This window comes from Zonotrichia albicollis, chromosome 26 (assembly GCF_047830755.1).
Source record: "Zonotrichia albicollis isolate bZonAlb1 chromosome 26, bZonAlb1.hap1, whole genome shotgun sequence".
NCBI lineage: Eukaryota > Metazoa > Chordata > Aves > Passeriformes > Passerellidae > Zonotrichia > Zonotrichia albicollis.
Genome location: NC_133844.1, coordinates 827032 through 844334, shown reverse-complemented (window position 1 = coordinate 844334; position 17303 = coordinate 827032). Strand labels below are relative to the sequence as shown.

The 17303-nt window shown below is 51.2% G+C and overlaps 1 long non-coding RNA gene across 1 annotated transcript; it reads right to left on the bottom strand.

Annotated features, from left to right (window-relative positions):
• Nucleotides 1-5626: 5626 nt before the first annotated feature.
• Nucleotides 5627-16745, bottom strand: LOC141731921 (uncharacterized). The gene is made up of 3 exons (XR_012583820.1): nt 15534-16745; nt 13179-13344; nt 5627-12648 (listed from the first exon to the last, which is right to left on the bottom strand). It is a non-coding gene; the product is annotated as an uncharacterized LOC141731921 (long non-coding RNA).
• Nucleotides 16746-17303: the final 558 nt, after the last annotated feature.

The window sequence follows — 17303 nt, the reverse complement described above, 5'->3', positions numbered from 1 at the left end:
CAGAGGGCGGCTCGGAAAGCACGCATGCGCAGAGTAAAGAGCGCGGGCGGGGGCGGGCCAGACCCACGGTGACGTCTCAGGCGAGGAGGGGCCCTCTCCAGACTTGGTGCCTTTGGTAAAAACCCTCGGGGTCCCAAGCCTCTCCCCTCCCGGGGAGGCGTGTGTTTTTTAACCCTATTGTCAGTTGAATCAAAAAACAGGTAACCCCGGTCTCAAGTAGGCTTGCAAACAGCAACAATCGGCTGAATGAGAGGCAGCTGTGTTCATGGCTCCCAGCCACGGAGGCCGGTGACAGCGCCACTCGTGGGGGAATGACCGAAGTGCACGACATGCCTTTTCCTCAACAAGATATAAGAAGAAACGAATACTCAGACAAAAGTCGGGACTCAGACTGCAAAGGACAACTCAGAAGAGAAACAAGAGAAACGGAAAGACTCTGGGGGGGTTTTCTCTTTGGGGTCTTGAATATTTCTGTATAAGGACGAAAGACTCTGGGGGGTTTTCTCCTTGGGATCTTGAATTGCAATAGGCAATGGGGTAAATTTACCTATTATAGGGAAAACTGACAAAGGATCATATATTGATCAGCTGGTAGATTTCTTTGACATTTCTCCCATTTGGAGAGGAATTTTAAGGGCAGATTTCTTTGACATTTCTCCCATTTGGAGAGAAATTTTAAGGGTAGATTTCTTTGACATTTCTCCCATTTGGAGAAGAATTTTAAGGGTAGGATTTTATGTTTTAATAGTTTAAGGTTTCATGTTGTAATAGTTCTCCTAGTCCTCATCCATGTCGTCCCAGATGCCATGAATCGGATTGTAAAAGAGGTTTTCTTGGGGCAAACAGAAGGGGGAGATGTCGGATCTCAAGATCTCAGTCCTGAGATGCTGAGCCTCCGAGACCCTGGGGGGGGCTCGGGACTCCTGGAATGTTGCCAGAAGTGTCTGGTAGCTGGACTTTAACCCTACACAGGAGACGACAAGGATGAGGGCTTCACAGGGAGAATGGTGAAGGGATTAGTTAATTAGAGAGTGAGACACAAGGTTTAGGATTTATGTACAGGGGGGTTTAGAGGAGTAAGATGGAGGAATTGGGGTGTGTCCTGCCCTCCTTCTTCTTCCTCCTCTCTTCCATCTTCTTTGGCCACGGTGGCACCTCTGGATTGGTTATTACTAAGAGTACACCGAGTTATAAGAATAGATGGTATTGGGGAAAAATGATAAATATTGTATACGTAACTAGGGGTATAAAGATACGTGGCGGTCCGTGGGACGGCACAGTGTGCCCATGGCTGACTGCTGAGCGGATCTTTGTTAGGCTGAAAGAACATCTTTTAGATAAACAATTAATAAACATAAAACCAGAAAGAAGAACTGAAGCCTCTTCTCGTCCTTCGACACGCGGGCTGCCCCAAGGCCACCCCCGGGCCTTCCAGGCCCCTCAAACAGCCGAGATAAACCGGCACCCAACCAATGCCCTAGTACTGCCTTGTCACCCAGACCATGGTGCTAAGTGCCACTGGAGAGGGACAGTGACCCTGCCACCTCCCCCTGGCCAGCCCATTCCAATTCTCACTCACCCTTTCTGTGAAGAACTTCTTCCTATTGTCCAGCCTGAACCGCCCCTGGTGCTGCTTAAGGTTGTGTCTTCTTGTCCTGCCCTCCAGCAGATCCACACTCACACCCAGCTTGGTGCCATCTGCAATTTGTGAATGGTGGACTCAATCCCCTCAGCCAGATCATCAGTGAAGATATTAAACAGGACTGGGCCCAGTACAGATCCCTGGGGAAACCACCAGTGCCTGGACATCAGCTGAGTGCAGCACCATCCCCAATACTCTCTGGGCCCAGACTCCAGCCAGCTCCTAAATCTCCCAGTGAGGAGGGAACCTGCCCAAGCCGTGGGCTGCAGCTTTTCCAGGGAATGCTGTCAGAGACAGTGTCAAAGGTTTTGCTGAATTCCAGGTACAAAACATCCACAGCCTTTTCTGCATCCACAGGCGGGTCACCGGGTCATAAAAGGAGACCAGGTTGATCAGGCAGGACCTGCCACTCCTAAATTCACACTGGCTGGCTCTGATCCCTCGGCCATCCTGTGCATGCCCTGGGATGGCACTCAAGGTGATCTGTTCCATAACCTTGCCTGGCACCCAGGTCAGGCTGACAGGACTGGAGGTCCCCAGATCCTCCTTCCAGCCCTTCTTGGGGATGGGCTCACACTGGCACCTCCAGTACTCTGGGAGCTCCCAGCTGAGCCAGCACTGATAGTAAATGATGGAGAGCAGCTTGGGGAGCTCATCCACAGCTCCCTCATTCCCCTGGGATGGATCCCATCCGATCCCACACACCTGTGAGTATCTGAGTGGCTCAGCAGGTCACCCACTGCTTCCTCCTGGATTCCAGGGGCTGTTCTGCTCTCTGTGCCCATCTACCAGCTCAGGATATCCTCTCCTAATATTGAAAATTGAGACAAACAAGGTGTTAAGTAGCTCAGCCCTTTCCTTATCTTTGGTTACTATATTCTCCACTGCATCCAGTAAAGAGTAGAGGTTCGCCTTATCCCATGTTTTGCTATTAGTTTATTTATAGAAACATTTCCTATTATTTTTCACAGAAGTGGCCAGGTTAAGTTCCAATTGAGCTTTCACATCTCAGCTTTTCATTCTGCATGACCTAACAACCTCTTTAAACATTTCCTAAGTTGCCTGACCTTCTATCCAATGTTGATGCTTCCCGCTTAACATTACTTTCTTGAAATGTGTCTATCCTTCCTGGGCCTCATTTGTTTTTAAGGGCTGTTTCCCTTAAAGCAATCAGTACCTGATTTGGTATTCCCCAAATCTGCCTCCTAAACAGGCCAAAGTTTGCCCTTCCTAATTCCAGTGTAGAAGTTTTGTTGCTGCCCCTCCTTCTTTTACAGAATATTGAAAACTTGATTATTTCATGGTCACTCTGCCCCAGGCAGCCTCTGAGCCCCACATCTGCCACCAGCCCTTCTCTGTTTGTGAACAGCAGCAGACAGAGCTTTCCTTGACAGTGAGAGTTCTATCAAAAATTCAGTAAAACAGAAAACTCCTTAACCCTAGTGTAGCATTAAGAAGCAGCATTCTTTATTCAGCTGGATGCACAGGGGAGAGCTCCTTCCAAAGCTGTGCATGCTGAGTGCAGGAGAATTTCTCTTTATTTTCTGTATTTTGCATACATATTCATTGATTGTCCTGGACTAAACACACATGTGACAATCGTTTCTCGAATATCATTAACATATTTCCCCTTCACCCATGTCCTGGGGTCTCTCTGGTGGTCCCTGGTGCTCGTGGACCCCAATGTTCCCGTGGGCCTGGCTGAGCTGGCAGGACACTGAGGCTGCTGAACTTCCAGTTCCCCTTCTCACACAATGGGCACTGTGTGGTTTCCACAGGCCTGGGTTTTTGGAGAACAAGTTCCAGGTGTCACCTCACCTGGTGGAGACAAATTATCATCTGGTACCATGTGGTCACAGAGTGAGTTGTGACATCACAGAGTGGGTTATGTGAGGTCATTGAGCATCTATGACATCATACACTGCCTCTGTGACATAACAGAGCCAGCTGTGACATCACAGGGCAGAGGTCTGATATCACAGTGCAGACTATGACATCACAGAGTTGGCTGTGACATCATAGACCAGCTGTGTGACATTAGAGAATGGGCTGTGACATCACTGAGCAGGCTGTGACATCCCAGAGGGGCTGTGTGACATCCCAGCAGGGCTGTCTCAGGTCACTGGGTTGGTCACTCTGCCCCAGCTCCCCCTCACAGTTTCTCCCAACAAGTCCAATGCTGTTCATGCCCAGCAGGGTCCCTGTCCCCCGGGATCCCCCCGGCCCACCTGGAGCGACAGCCTCCACCAAAGGATGTTCCACAGGATCCACCCCAGAGCCTGACAGGGGACAAGGGGCCAGGGCTGTGTGACCAGGACAGAAAGGACGTGGATTATCCAAGTCACTGTGGCCTGGGTTGGGTTGCCCAGGGCAGGAAAGATTTCTGGCAGCTGGAGCAGGGTCTGGGAAGGGCCCCAAGGTGGGGCTGGAGCCCCTGGGCTGTGAGCAGAGGCTGAGGGAGCTGGGCTGGTCCAGCCTGGAGCAGGGAAGGCTGAGGGGCTCCTCATGCCAGCCTGGCAGTGCCAGCCAGGAGGGGATGGAGAACACAGAGCCAGGCTCTTCACAGGGGGCTGGGGGGAGACAAAAGCCAATGGGTGGAAGGGGAAAGAGGGGAGATCAGCCAGGACATGAGCAGATGAAATGTCAGGCTGCTTTCAGCATTTCCTCAACACCAAGAGCAGCCTGACCTCCCTTCTCCATCCACCACTGATAGATTTGCAAATCAGGAATTGTTTGAACTGTTCTGTCCTCAGTCCAGGACAAGAATCCTGATACAAGAACTTAATTGTGTTTATATCTATCACAGAACCACATTAGTCAAAATTAATTTTAGTATGCAAATCAGTTGTGAACAGTGGACTCATCAGACATGCTGGGACATTGCACATAGCTCAGGCAAGAGTTTGTAATTGTGTGATTGTTATTTTAATGGAGTAATTTTTTTAAGTTATATCCTGTTCAACTGTGGTCTGTTCAACTAGGTCCAGTGTGGGCTGGAGGGAGCTCAGATTTGCACAAGGCTGTTCTGAGTGCCAGCCTTGGATGGGGAAAATGGTGGGGTGGGGGTAGGGACAGAGTCTGATTGATTGTCAGCCATGAAAAGTCTTGATTTTCATACCCAGTCAAACTGCATGAGGAGGTACTTGGATTCAATGTCAATTGGAGATTGCACATTTCAATGAATTACTAGTAAAAAAAAAAATTACAGGACCTAAAAAAATATTTTCTTGCTGTTTTTTTTAAATTCAGGGTATTCACGTTGAATTGGCTTCTAAAATCTGACTAATTAGCCACACATTTGATTTGAACACTTAAATCAAATTATTCCCAGAAGCTTAGCTTGTTAAGGTGTTCTGAATGTTAATGAGCCCTGGGACACTGAATTCCTGCACTAAAGAGCTGAAGGCTGAACGAGCCTCTGGAGCAGGAAAATTCAGCAGCAGCCTCCAAGGTGCTGAGGATGTCAGCAGCCCCCACTGAGGCCATCCCTGCCCAGAGACCATGGGGGAATGGGCAGACAAGGAGAGCATCCCTGGGGCTGGGGCAGCACAACTCAGAGGCACCAGCGGCTCCAGCTGGGAAATGGAGTGTGGAACGGGGCTGGGAAAGCCCTGCCTGGGCTGGGCCAAGCATGACACACAAGCCCTGATTTCCATCCAGTAGAAAACTCTGTTAAGGAGATATTTAAAAGGAATTACAATTGTTTGTGTCCTCTGAGTTGGACTCCCTGGAGAAACACCAACAAGAGATTCTCAGGAGCTCAAAACAACCAAACAGTCTTTACTGATAACTTTAGAAAATCAGAGGATTTTTGGCAAAAGATTTAATATGACATTCAATCAACACAGAACACTTCTTAAAGCACTGACTTGGCCCATTCAACTTCACAAACTCTAAGCTATTTGAATTTTAATTACTCAAATTTGCAAAAGGACCGAAATAGAAGAAAAGGACAGAAAGAGAGAGAGGCAAAAAGGATACAGAGGAGCATACACAGAGGTACCAACTCCTGGATTCCAGCAGTGTTTAGATGGAAATTCCAAGAGGAGGTAGGGCCAAGATGTGTGCTTGCCTTGAGGTCAGCCTTCAATACCCCTTGGTTTCCCTGGGCCCTTCCCCCAGCTGGGACTGTGGGTCATTTGGTCCCTCAGGAGCTGGGCTGGGGCTGCAGAGGTGGCTGTGGAGCATTGCCTGTGCTGTGCCAGGGACTGGCAGCCACTGCTGGGCTGGGATAGAGGCTCTGGGGGAATTGGGGTTCCAGGGCAGGGGAGGGCTGGACCTGCCTCTTCCTCCCCTATTGGAGTAAGATCCCAATATTACCAGGTAGATTGTGCCTGGGCTCGTCTGACCCCTGCTCCTGGGCCAAAGGTGGCAACTGTGGTGTTTCACCTCAGAGACACTTTTGGCTGGCTGGATGGTGCAGCTGAGCGCTGAAACAAGTCCAGGCTTGTAGAAACTCAGTTTGCCTCAGGTGGGAAGGCTTCAGGCTAAGGTGAAGAGGAAAAGGAGACAGATTCTGCCAGAGGGTTAATATCAAGAGTTTATTCCATGGTCACAGACGTCTGAATCTTAGGTAACAGGTCCAACAGAATCCCGACCGCAGGGCCTGAGTGACTTCTTAAGCTCCGGGGGGAGGGGGAGGGAAGGGACAGGTGAGCCACCAACCAGGTGGGAGGGGCAGGGTCTCAGGGAACGATGACACCCAGACAGACCAATGACCTCTGGGCACAGGGGCATCTTTTGAACCTGACCAACCACAGGATGGCCTTGCTGGAATGTTAAGACTGATTGACAGCCCAGCAGGGGCAAGGGGGAAGGGGAAGAGAGATATTGCCAGACCTGGGAAGGGGCTGGGAAGTTTAAAACAGGAAACTGCAACACACTGCAACACTCCCCACACATGAAATGTCTTGAGCCAAGAAACTCCTCCACTCTGTCCCAATAGGGAATACTGGAGGTGAAATCCCAATTCTGGCCATGAGCACCTAGAAAAGAAGGTGTCCTGGGGTGACGTTATGATGCTTGTATATCCCCATTCATCTGTTCTGTGCCTTTAAGACCGGCTCTGAAGAGTGGAAGTTTTGTTTGGTTTTCTCTTATCAGGCACACAGAGGAAAGCGGTACATAAGGCTGTTTTTTCACTTCCAGCTTCAGCTTGCTGCTTTTGCTTGCTCTCTTTTTCTGCTCTTGCTTCTGCTCTGCTTTGGCCTCTGCTTATTAGCTAGTTCTAGCTAAACAGTCCACATTGCTTCCTGGACTGTTTCTCCTCTCCTGTTCCTGTGACCATCTCGAACCTGCTCTGGACTGGGACCCGGGAACACCGAAGGTTCGGCTGCAGCAGCTGCCCCAGCGCCGGAGGGACTGAGAACAGAGCAACCACCCCCCGAAAGAGACTTTCGGATTTTGTCATCTTTCTCAGAGCAGTGTCATCGGGTATTGTTCATTTTGTGTGCTGGGGGGTGCAGGGCCAGTCAAATAAACAGGTTCTTTCCACCTCTCTCCGAGGAATTCTTTCCCGAACCGGTTTGGGGGGAGGGGCCGTGTGGGTTTCGCTTTCTGGAGGGGCCCTTCTTTGCAGATTCTTTAACAAATTTGCCCTAAACCAGGACAGGTGGCAGCCCAAGAGTGGGGAGGGTGTAAGAAACCAATTGCTTACATCTCCAAACTGCTAGACCCAGGAGCTAGGGGGTGGACCACCTGTATTCGAGCAGTTGCTGCAGCAGCCACTTTAACTGAAGAAACTCAAAAACTGGCCTTGCAAGGCAAAACAAGAATCCATACAACCCATGATCTAAAAACAATTTTAAGCCAAAGCATCCAGAAGTGGCTTACTGACTCCAGAGCATTGAAATATGAAATAATCTTAATAGATGCTGACAACCTAGAGCTGGTAACCTCTAAAACCCTAAATCCAGCACAGTTTCTCTCTGGAGAGCCATTATTAGAACTAGAGAAGAACTGCTTGGAACTGGTGGACTTTCAGACAAAAGTTAGGGAAGATCTGTAAGAGACACCTTTACCTTATGGAAGAAAATTATTCGCTGATGGGTCTTCAAGAGTAGTGGATGGGAAAAGGATGTCTGGATATGCAATAATTGAAGATACAGAAAAGGAAGACATGAAAATTACCGAGAAGGGCAAACTGCCTTCTAATTTGTCAGCTCAGTGTTGTGAAATCTGTGCTTTAAAGAGGAGACTTGACTTATTGGAAGGCGACCAAGGGACAATTTACACTGACTCACAGTACGCCTTTGGGATCATTCATACATTTGGAAAGATTTAGTAGGAATGTGGGTATCTGAACTCCAAAGGAAAAAACTTCATGCACACAGAAATGATAAGATCGATATTAGAATCTCTACCTAAAGCTGCAGAGATTGCAGTGGTACATGTTAAGGGACATCAGAAAGGGAATACCATCGAGGAAAAAGGGAATCAGTTAGCTGACCAAATGGCTAAGGAGGCAGCATTAGACCCAGGGGAGCCACTGAAATGACTGAGGTCAAACAAAGTGTTAGGCGAAGAAAGGAAAGGAAAACTAGTATTCAGTGAGAAAGAACTAAAAGCAAAAAAAGAATTAAAAATGCATCAGGGGGAACAAGGGGAGTGGTTGACACCAGATGGGCGTAAATTTTTAAATAAAGACCTTGCCCAGAAAATGTTAACAGAGATACATGAATAAACCCATTGGGGGCTCCAAGGGTTATGCGATCACATTTTAAGAGAAACTCTATGTATCGGAATATATGAGTTAGCAAAAGCAGTAACTCAAGGGTGCTTAATTTGCCAAAAAGTAGATCAAAAGGTGATGAGAAAAACCATACCAGGGGAAAGAGAATTAGCCCAAAGGCCATTCCAAAACATTCACATAGACTTTACTGAAATGCCCCCTGTACAGAATTACAAATATTTATTGGTAATAGTTGACCACCACACTCATTTGGTAGAAGCCTTTCCAACTAGAAAGAAAACCACGGAAATAATTGCCAGGATTATCTCAGAAAACATCATTCCCCGATATGGGTTGGTGAACAATATTGATCCTCACCCCTGCGATGAGAGCCTGGCTTCTGTGTAAGAATCATCACAGGGACAGGAAAAGTCCTCCCTGCAGACACATCTGTAACACATCAGCCACAGAAGCTTCTGCCATCTCTGCTCAGCTGCACGGGCACCACTGAGCCCCAGGAGCAGTGAGGGGATGGCGCAGGGCGAGGGCACACACGTGCATGGCTCTGTCCTGGCACCTGCAGCGATGCCCCCCTGGCCGAGCTTAGGGCTCTGAGCTGGCAGCTCTCCCACGGGAAAGGCCTTGACCTACCCTCACCATCTCCCAGAGGCTCAGTCGTGGATGTGGTTTTGGAAGCCAGATCACCTTCAACAACATGTTCGGCTGCAAAGAAAGGCAGGACAGAACATCACCTGTGGAAATATAGCAGATCCTCAGGCTGCAGGCAAGGCTCAGCCCTGGGGCACAGCCCTGGGCCTGGCCCCTCCCCATTCTGCTCTTCTCTGTGGTTGCACAGAGCACACTGAAGGACACAGTGGCATTGCACACAGGAGGAGGATGGACAGCTAAATGCTCCTTCCTTCCACTGACAGCCATCCTGTGGGATCCCTCAGTGCTCCACAAAGGAGCAGGGAAAGGTTTACAGAATTCTTCAGCCCTGACTTAACGTTAACGAAAATGGCCGATGGATGAGCTCTTGCAACATGGACATTGATTATTCTGCCAGTATAAAGGGAAATTCAGAACTTGCCTCTGGCATTCACCAAGACATTCAAAGTGTCATTCACCTGGACTTCCAAATCTTCCAAGGAGTGATCCAAATCTAGAATGGAACAAAGACCTGAACCATTTCCTTTGTGTGCTGGGATCCCCTTCTGCCTTTGGGAACAGGGCATTGCAAGGGCGTTGGTTAAGGCTACGGGAGCCATGTGTGAATGGACAAAACCAAACTGCACAGGGGCCTGGACAGTTCTGGGCTGGCTCCTGGTCACTCTGCACCCTTTTAGCAGGCCCGGTGCAACATCCCTGGAGAGGAAACTGGGGCTGCCCAGGGCCCATGGGAGCTCTCTCCCTCCCCCAGGGGAAACCCTCCCTAAAGGCCTGGGGAAAACCATCCCCAGCGCTTCCCGGGGAACAGGGAGCGCTGTCCTGGGAAAGGGGAGCCAGGCCGCCGGCTCACCTGCTCGCCACGCTTGCAGCGGAGCAGCCTGGGCAGCCCTGGCAGGCAGGGCCACGGCCAGGAGGAGCAGGAGGAAGAGGCGCAGAGCAAGGGCCATGGTGCCTTGCCCTCTGCCAGTCCCGCAGCTCTTGCTGCCACCGCTGTCCTGACACCGCTGTCCCAATGTCAGCACCACTGCTGCCACCGCCGCTGCTGCTGCCGCCACAGTTATGCTCAAGCACTGAGTGCTCGCTCCTTGTGCTGCTGTGCAACCACCGGGTCTGGCACCTCTGTGACCTCAGAGCCTGCTGTGACCTCAGCCTGCTGTGACCCCTGTGCCTGCTGTGACGTCATGGCCTCAGCTGTACCCCCAGAGTGTGTCCCCATCTGTACAAATGGACTGCCTTGATTGTTTTTGTGTATCCCAGGTCCATTGCTCAGCAAAACCTTATTTGTCACCTGCTGACATTTTGGGTCAGACTGTGTCCATGGAGATGCTCTTGATGGCTTCCCTCTTTTCCCGGGCTTTCCACTGGAGGAGGTCCAGGCCCAGAAGATGCCAGGGAAGGCAATGTGCCCTCAGCCCAGGGACGCTCAGCATGGGCTCTCCCAGTCCTCAGGACCCCGCTGCTGGTCACAGCAGCCCCTGCCTGGCACCTGCCTGCCCACACCGTGGGCATCCATGGCTGCTCCTGGGCACGGAGCTGAGCCAGTGCGGCTGCCAGGTGGGCTTTGCTGCTGCTGCCACCCGGACACTGGGGTGACAGCTCCATCTCTTTATTGCAACAGAAATGCTGGGACAAGCTCTGCCCACCTTCAGTACGGGCCAGAGATCAGAGCCAGTGCCTTAAGGGGGAGAGGACCTTGTTTGGGGGCTGGCAGCACCTGTACAGCAACAAGTTGGTAAAGCAACAGTGGCAGGGACCCGAAAATATCCCTGTGTGCCTCACAAACAATCCATGAATACCAATGCAGAGACCCCAAGACGGCCTTGTGTGCCTCACAAAAGAGCCCAGCCTCCTGCCCACCTTAGCAAGGACTCAGCTCCTCTCCAAGCCTTGACAGCAAGCACTAAACCACCACGGTAATCGCGAGGAAGTCAAGCCCCTGCCACCCTTACAAATGTCTCCAGTCACTTGAACACCATAGAAAAGATCCCAAATCCCCATAGAAGCTCATGAGGAACCCCAGCCACACGCACCACTTCCAAAGGACCCAAAGCCCCGCACATCTTAGTGCAAAATTCAACACGCACAAGACCACCCCCTCCAGCCCCTGTGCCTAAAGTGGACCCCTGGCATCTGCCAGCATTACAGGAGTCCCCCATACCCTGCATGCCAGAGAAAAGCCAGGCTTGCCATTAACTCTAGCCAATAGTGTGTTCCCTGACAAAAATCAGTTCCCTTCGGGGAATAGGGAACACGTGTGGTGGGGCCGGCTGCACCTGTGGGAGCAATGGGGAGCGTCAGCCTGTGCTGTGCTGCACTGCTGAGCTGGCAGTGGATGCGGGCAGGACGTTCTCTGTTTCCCCCAGAGCTGGAGCCTGCAGGCACCTTGCCGCCCCTTGGCACAGGCTGTGCCACCCAACAAAGCCCAGCAAGCCACGAGGAGAGCCCGGGGGCAGTAGGAAGCTGAGAGAAGGCCCTGCTCTAGAACTGAGGGAGTTCCACCAGAAGCAAACAAAAAAACTTCAAGAGATGCCCACTGAGTTCAAATTTTCTCTGAGACAACTAAGACGGGAGCTCATCAAAAATCTCAGGAAATATCTGGGAAAAGGTTTTATGTATGTTGGTTGTGACCAGATAAAAAGCTCCTGTGGGAAAAGAGCCTCTGCAGCAGGCTGGCTGGCTGAAGGGGTCTTACTTCTTCCTAGAATAAAGATTACCACTGAAATGCAATTTTATTTTTTATTGTATAAATGGAAAATATTTTCCAGACCTCTAAAACTAGTTTCAAAAATACAGATGTGTTGTGGAAACAGGAACGAAACATTTGGGGATTTCTCTCGAGAAAGGATATTTCTAAATATTTCTAAGAATGAAATGTGAAGACGAAATAAGATCACTTGTTCTCTCGATTCTAAAACTACTTAGAAAAATCTTTAACGACGATAGGAATTGAGAATAAATATTTGGGGATGTCTGTCTTCAGAAAAAATATTTTGAAATGCTTCTACAAATTTCCAATTCCTAAAACAGAAAACCTAAGCAAATGCAGTTGCTTTTTCTCAGGAGCCCCATGCTGCTGCCTGCCCCCTGGGCTCCCCCAGCCCTCGGGACCCCGCCACTGGTCACAGCAGCCCCTGCCTGGCTCCTGCCTGCCCACACCATGGGCATCCATGGCTGCTCCTGGCCATGGAGCTCAGCCAGTGCTGCTGCCGGGTGGGCTTTGCTGCTGCTGCCACCCAAACACTGGGGTGACGGCACCTTCCCTTTAGTGCAACAAAAGAAAGGGCCATCACCTAGCCTGGCAGAGAGTGGGGATAATTTCAGTGTTGTTTAGAGGGCAGGGACAGGGGACTCAGGGGCAGAGGAAACAACATTTTGGACTGAGGAGGGGCTGGAGGGTGCTGGGCTGCTCCTGGGGTCTACAGAATAAGTCGGGACGGGACAGAGGAGGATCAAAAAGGAGATGGAAGTAGCTTGGGGATATACATGGAGAGAGGAGGTGTCAGTGGGATCTCCAGGAGGAGATTTCCTTGTTGATGGTTGTTCTGGAGTCTCCTTCTCCGAAGTCTTGACAGGGCTGCGCAGGCCCTTCTTACTGCTGGAGGAGCTGCTCCTGCTGTTTGGGTGTAAGCTGCAGCCACCGTCTTACAACTCCTGTCCAGAGGTGGAACTGTGGAGAGAGGAGGTGGCTGAGGCTCCAGCTGCCAGTGGCACACAGGGACCCTCCTGCACAGCCGGGCCCAGAGCTCGCAAGGCTCCCCAGCACGGCTGGAGCTGCTGGCACAGCTTGGCCCAGATGCACAGCTGTCCCTCAAGGCCCCGGCCAGCAGGACACGGCTCTGGACAGGCTCCCTGGCCAGGAGCGGGCCCCAGAGCGCCTCTGCCTTTCAAGTGCAATCTCGTCCCTGCTCTTTCTCCTCCCCGCTGTGCTTTGCCTCTGCCCCGTGCCCCTGGGGCTGCTCTTGGCCAGGCAGCCTCAGTGGGAGCCAGCACTGGCTGCAGCCCCAGCAGGCCCCCCAGGACAAGGCCCAGCAAGGAGGAGGCCAATGAAAGCTCTGGGCAGCAGCAGAACCCTCAGCAGAGTTCTTTGGACAATCATGGACTGGCCACACCTACACTGCAGCCTCACTGGGAATGTTTCCTATGTACAGTAGACTTTCAAAAGAAGCTTTTTGAGGGAAAGGTGAACTAAACACTCACCCTTTTCTCTTCCAGCAAGTCCAAATTTGAACAGAGCATAAGATGAAGATCAGCTCCAAGACAAGCAGGCCTGCCAGTAACCCCAGCCAGAAGCCTGTTCCCTGACAGAAACCCCTTCCAAGGCCCTTCTGGGCATCAGGAACATGTGCTGGGGTTCCAGCTGCACCTGTGGGAGCAATGGGGAGCGTCAGCCCGTGCTGTGCTGCACTGCTGTGTGGGATCTCAGGATTTGAGTCCCGGGATGCAGGGCCCCCGAGACCACCCTTGGGGGGCCCGGGAGTCCTGGAATGTTGCCAGAAGTGTCTGGTGGCAGGACTTTGACCCTACACGGGAGACGACACCTTTATGAAGATAAGAGGGCCTCACCGGGGTGAAGGGTGGAAAGATTAGCTAATTAGAGGGTGAGATACAGGGTTTAGGATTTATGTACAGGGGGGTTTAAAGGAGTAAGATGGAGGAATTGGGGTGTGTCCTGCCCTCCTTCTTCTTCCTCCTCTCCTCCATCTTCTTTGGCCACGGTGGCACCTCTGGATTGGTTATTACTAAGAGTACACCGAGTTATAACAATAGATGGTATTGGGGAAAAATGATAAATATTGTATGCGTAGCAAGGGGTATAAAGATACGTGGCGGTCCGTGGGACGGCACAGTGTGCTCATGGCTGACTGCTGAGCAGATCTCTGTTCGGCTGAAAGAACATCTTTTAGATAAACAATTAATAAACATAAAAACCGAAAGAAGAACTGAAGCCTCTTCTCGTCCTTCGATACGCGGGCTGCCCCAAGGCCACCTCGGGCCTTTCCAGGCCCCACAAACAGCCGAGATAAACCGGACATTTGGCTTCCACTGGGTGAGCTCGAACCACCACAACCTTTCGGGGGGGGCACCACCACCACCCTCAAAGCGCTGAAGAAAAAGAGAGAAGAAGAAAACAAAAAGCCAACAGAGACTGCAAAAAAACAGCAGTCACTGAGAATTCCACCTCTCAGTTTCTGCCGAAGACAATCGTAGCAGAACAGCCCGGACTGGAACCAGAAGGCGCCCTGGGACCACTTCTCGTCATCTGCTGGACAGATTGAGACGTCCAGACTGCTCTGACACCAGATTCGGTAAGAAAGCCTGAAAAAATAAGAACATGGGAGGCACACTTTCCCAGGAACAACGGGAAATTTTGTCCGCCCTACAGGGTGTGACAGAAACGTATACAGAGGGAATTCCAAAGAAAGAATTAAAACAATTATTACTATGGGCAAGGCTAAACTACCCACTGGCAGAAACGTGCCTGCTATTTGAAGTGGGGTTCTGGCAGGAAATAAATAGACACTTATATTTCTTAGCTACTAAAAAAGATGAGACAGCGTTGAAGCTGCTGTCTCCTGCAAGAATAATGCTGGAAGGGATTTCTATGCAAACGAAATTCCAGGACCCCCAGACGCAGCAGACGTCCAGGGGGGAGGCCTCTCTGAAAGAGGGGGGAGGGCAAGGCCCCAGGAAAGAAAAAATTAGCTCTGGCCTTAAAAGGCCGAGAGGAAAATGCTCTTGGAGAAAAAGAGCAAGAAATATTATTAAAATACCCGGTCCCAAAACCCAGAAACCCCGGGAAACCCCCAAAATGTCCAAAAACTCCAGAGAGCATGGAGGACTCAGGGGCAGAGGGGAGGGAGAGGGGACCGGGGGGCGCGCTTTCTCGCGATGCCGCGGCAACGGAGCAGGGAAGCCAGGCTGCAGCGGAGCAGGCGGGGAGCGCAGGTGAAGAAAAAGCAGAGGATACGTGTTTTCGCGTGGCTTTGCTTGACTCAGGACCGGGGGCAGCGGCAGCCCCGACCGGCGGGGATGCGGGGGCGTGTGCGGCAGGCGGAGTTCGCGAGGGCTCGGAAAAGCCACGGACCGGGGCCGGGGCGTCTGACCCAGGCAGCGAAAAGAGGGAATTTGTGCTGCCCCAAAAAGCTGCCATGCGGGGACGTAAGAGGCGTGCGGTTGTCATATCAGAGCCCATGCGCAGGTCCGCCAGAATTGCGGAATGCACGCGGCCGCCGGCGGGAGGGAGACTGCTTGTACCGGCAAAAGGGGAAATAGACACGGGAACGGAGGAGGAGGACACAGAGTCAGAGGCAGACCAAAGGGGAGATATCTCAGGGGTGGAACAAGATGGAGACAGTGAAAGTAGTTCGGGAGACACGGGGAGCGGCTCGGAGAGCCCGCAGACGCAGACAGCGCAGCCCGGGCGGGAGCGGGACACACCCCCTGTGACATCCCGGGCGGGGAGGGGCCGCGCTAGGGAGTTCATATCCCGGGGCCCCCCGCCTTCTCCAGACTTGGTGCCCTTGATCAAAACCCTTGGAGTCCAAGACTCACCCCCTCAGGAGAGACGTTCTGGTGTTCAAACCCCAATTTCAGTTGAATTAAAAGCCGAAAGCACGCCGTCCGAGACAGGGAGGCGACCAATATGGCCACCGGCAGGAAGTGAAGCAACAGAGTACGCTACGTCACCAGAGCCAGGGAAGCCGGTGACAGCGCCATCTGGTGGCTGGAAGACGGAAGTGCACGCCATGCCGGATTGGATCGGCGGAGCCACAGCGCCATCTCGTGGCGAGACCGCAACAATGCAACAATTTTTCCCAACATTATATAAAAAGAAAAGCATTTTAAAGAAAACAATGCCAACACAACAAAGGGATTATCCATCGACTTCAAGGTTTCATGAAGATGATGAAAGCTCAGATGAAGAACAGCTACAAGAAGGAAATGTTATAAGGATCACAGCATCAGAAGGGGTTCCTATATGGATGCTGTCAGCAGCAGAAGCAACAAAGAGCTTCTTGCATTCAGTGGACACCACAAAAAAGAAACATCAACGGGATCCTCGAGCTTCCTTTTCGGATTTGGGAGCGAGGCCAAAAACCTCAAGGCGAAGAATGAGACGTGATGAACCAACCACATCCACAGCACCATTATTTATACAAATTCCAACGGAACCTGAAGAAGAAGAAGAATTTCAGGGGCCAGTGAAGACGATGGATTGGAAGCGAATCAGAAAAGCGTTGGCAAAAGAAAAGCATTTATTCCCGGGATCAGGGGATCTGACAATGCCAGTGACATATGATGCCCAGGGACAGAACCCAAGGTGGGAAAGGATGGGTCATGAAATACTCAAGGATTTAGGGAAGGCGGCTCAAACTTTTGGGCTGAATTCACAATACTTCAAACAGCTATTAAGAGGGACATTCGCTACATATGATCTCACACCATATGACATTCGAAGTATTGTGGCAATGATTCTCACTGACACCCAAAGCCTTGTCTGGGAAAAAAGATGGAGAAAATATCTCGCTGAATTACGGAACAGATACCAAGGCGGGCCAAATGCAAACCTTACAGAGGGGCAGTTAGCAGGAGATCCTCCAGATGACAACCCAGGGGAACAAGCAGCTAGGCTGCCACGAAGAGTATTAAGTGACATCAAGGAGGCAGCGAGGATGGCAATTATGCAAATCGCACCAACAGGAGCTCCAGAAGTCCCGTTCTCTTGCATCAAGCAAGGTCCCACAGAGCCATTCATGTCGTTCATCGATCGACTCATGCAAGCCGTGGATCGACAGGTGACGATAGAAGAAGCGAAGAGGCCTCTCTTGGAAAGCTTAGCCTTCGGCAATGCCAACCCGGATTGTCAACGGGTGATTAGCGCCATGCCAGGACGGCCATCCTTGGCAGAGATGGTGGAGGCATGCAGCAAGGTGGGAACACCTCAGCATGTCGCAGCGATTGTGAAGAATGAATTGAGAGAGGAATGGGAGAATCAATTAAAGGGACATTCAGAAAAGCAAGCAGAGGACAAGACCCTGGAGAAGATGCTGGAAAAAATACTGCATCAACAGAATGAGAACATCAACAAAGTTCTTGCAACGATGCAGAAAAAGAACAATCCCCAAGAGGACAGTGCTATAGATGTGGGGAGCTTGGGCACATGAAAAGGAACTGTGCACAAACACATACGCCAGCGCCGGTACAGAAGGCGGAAAGGCCAGTTTGCGCACGGTGCGGGAGAGGAAGACATCCTGCGAAAGAATGTTATTCCCGAACAGACGTGGATGGAAATCCGTTACCGTATCCGGGAAACGCAAGGCG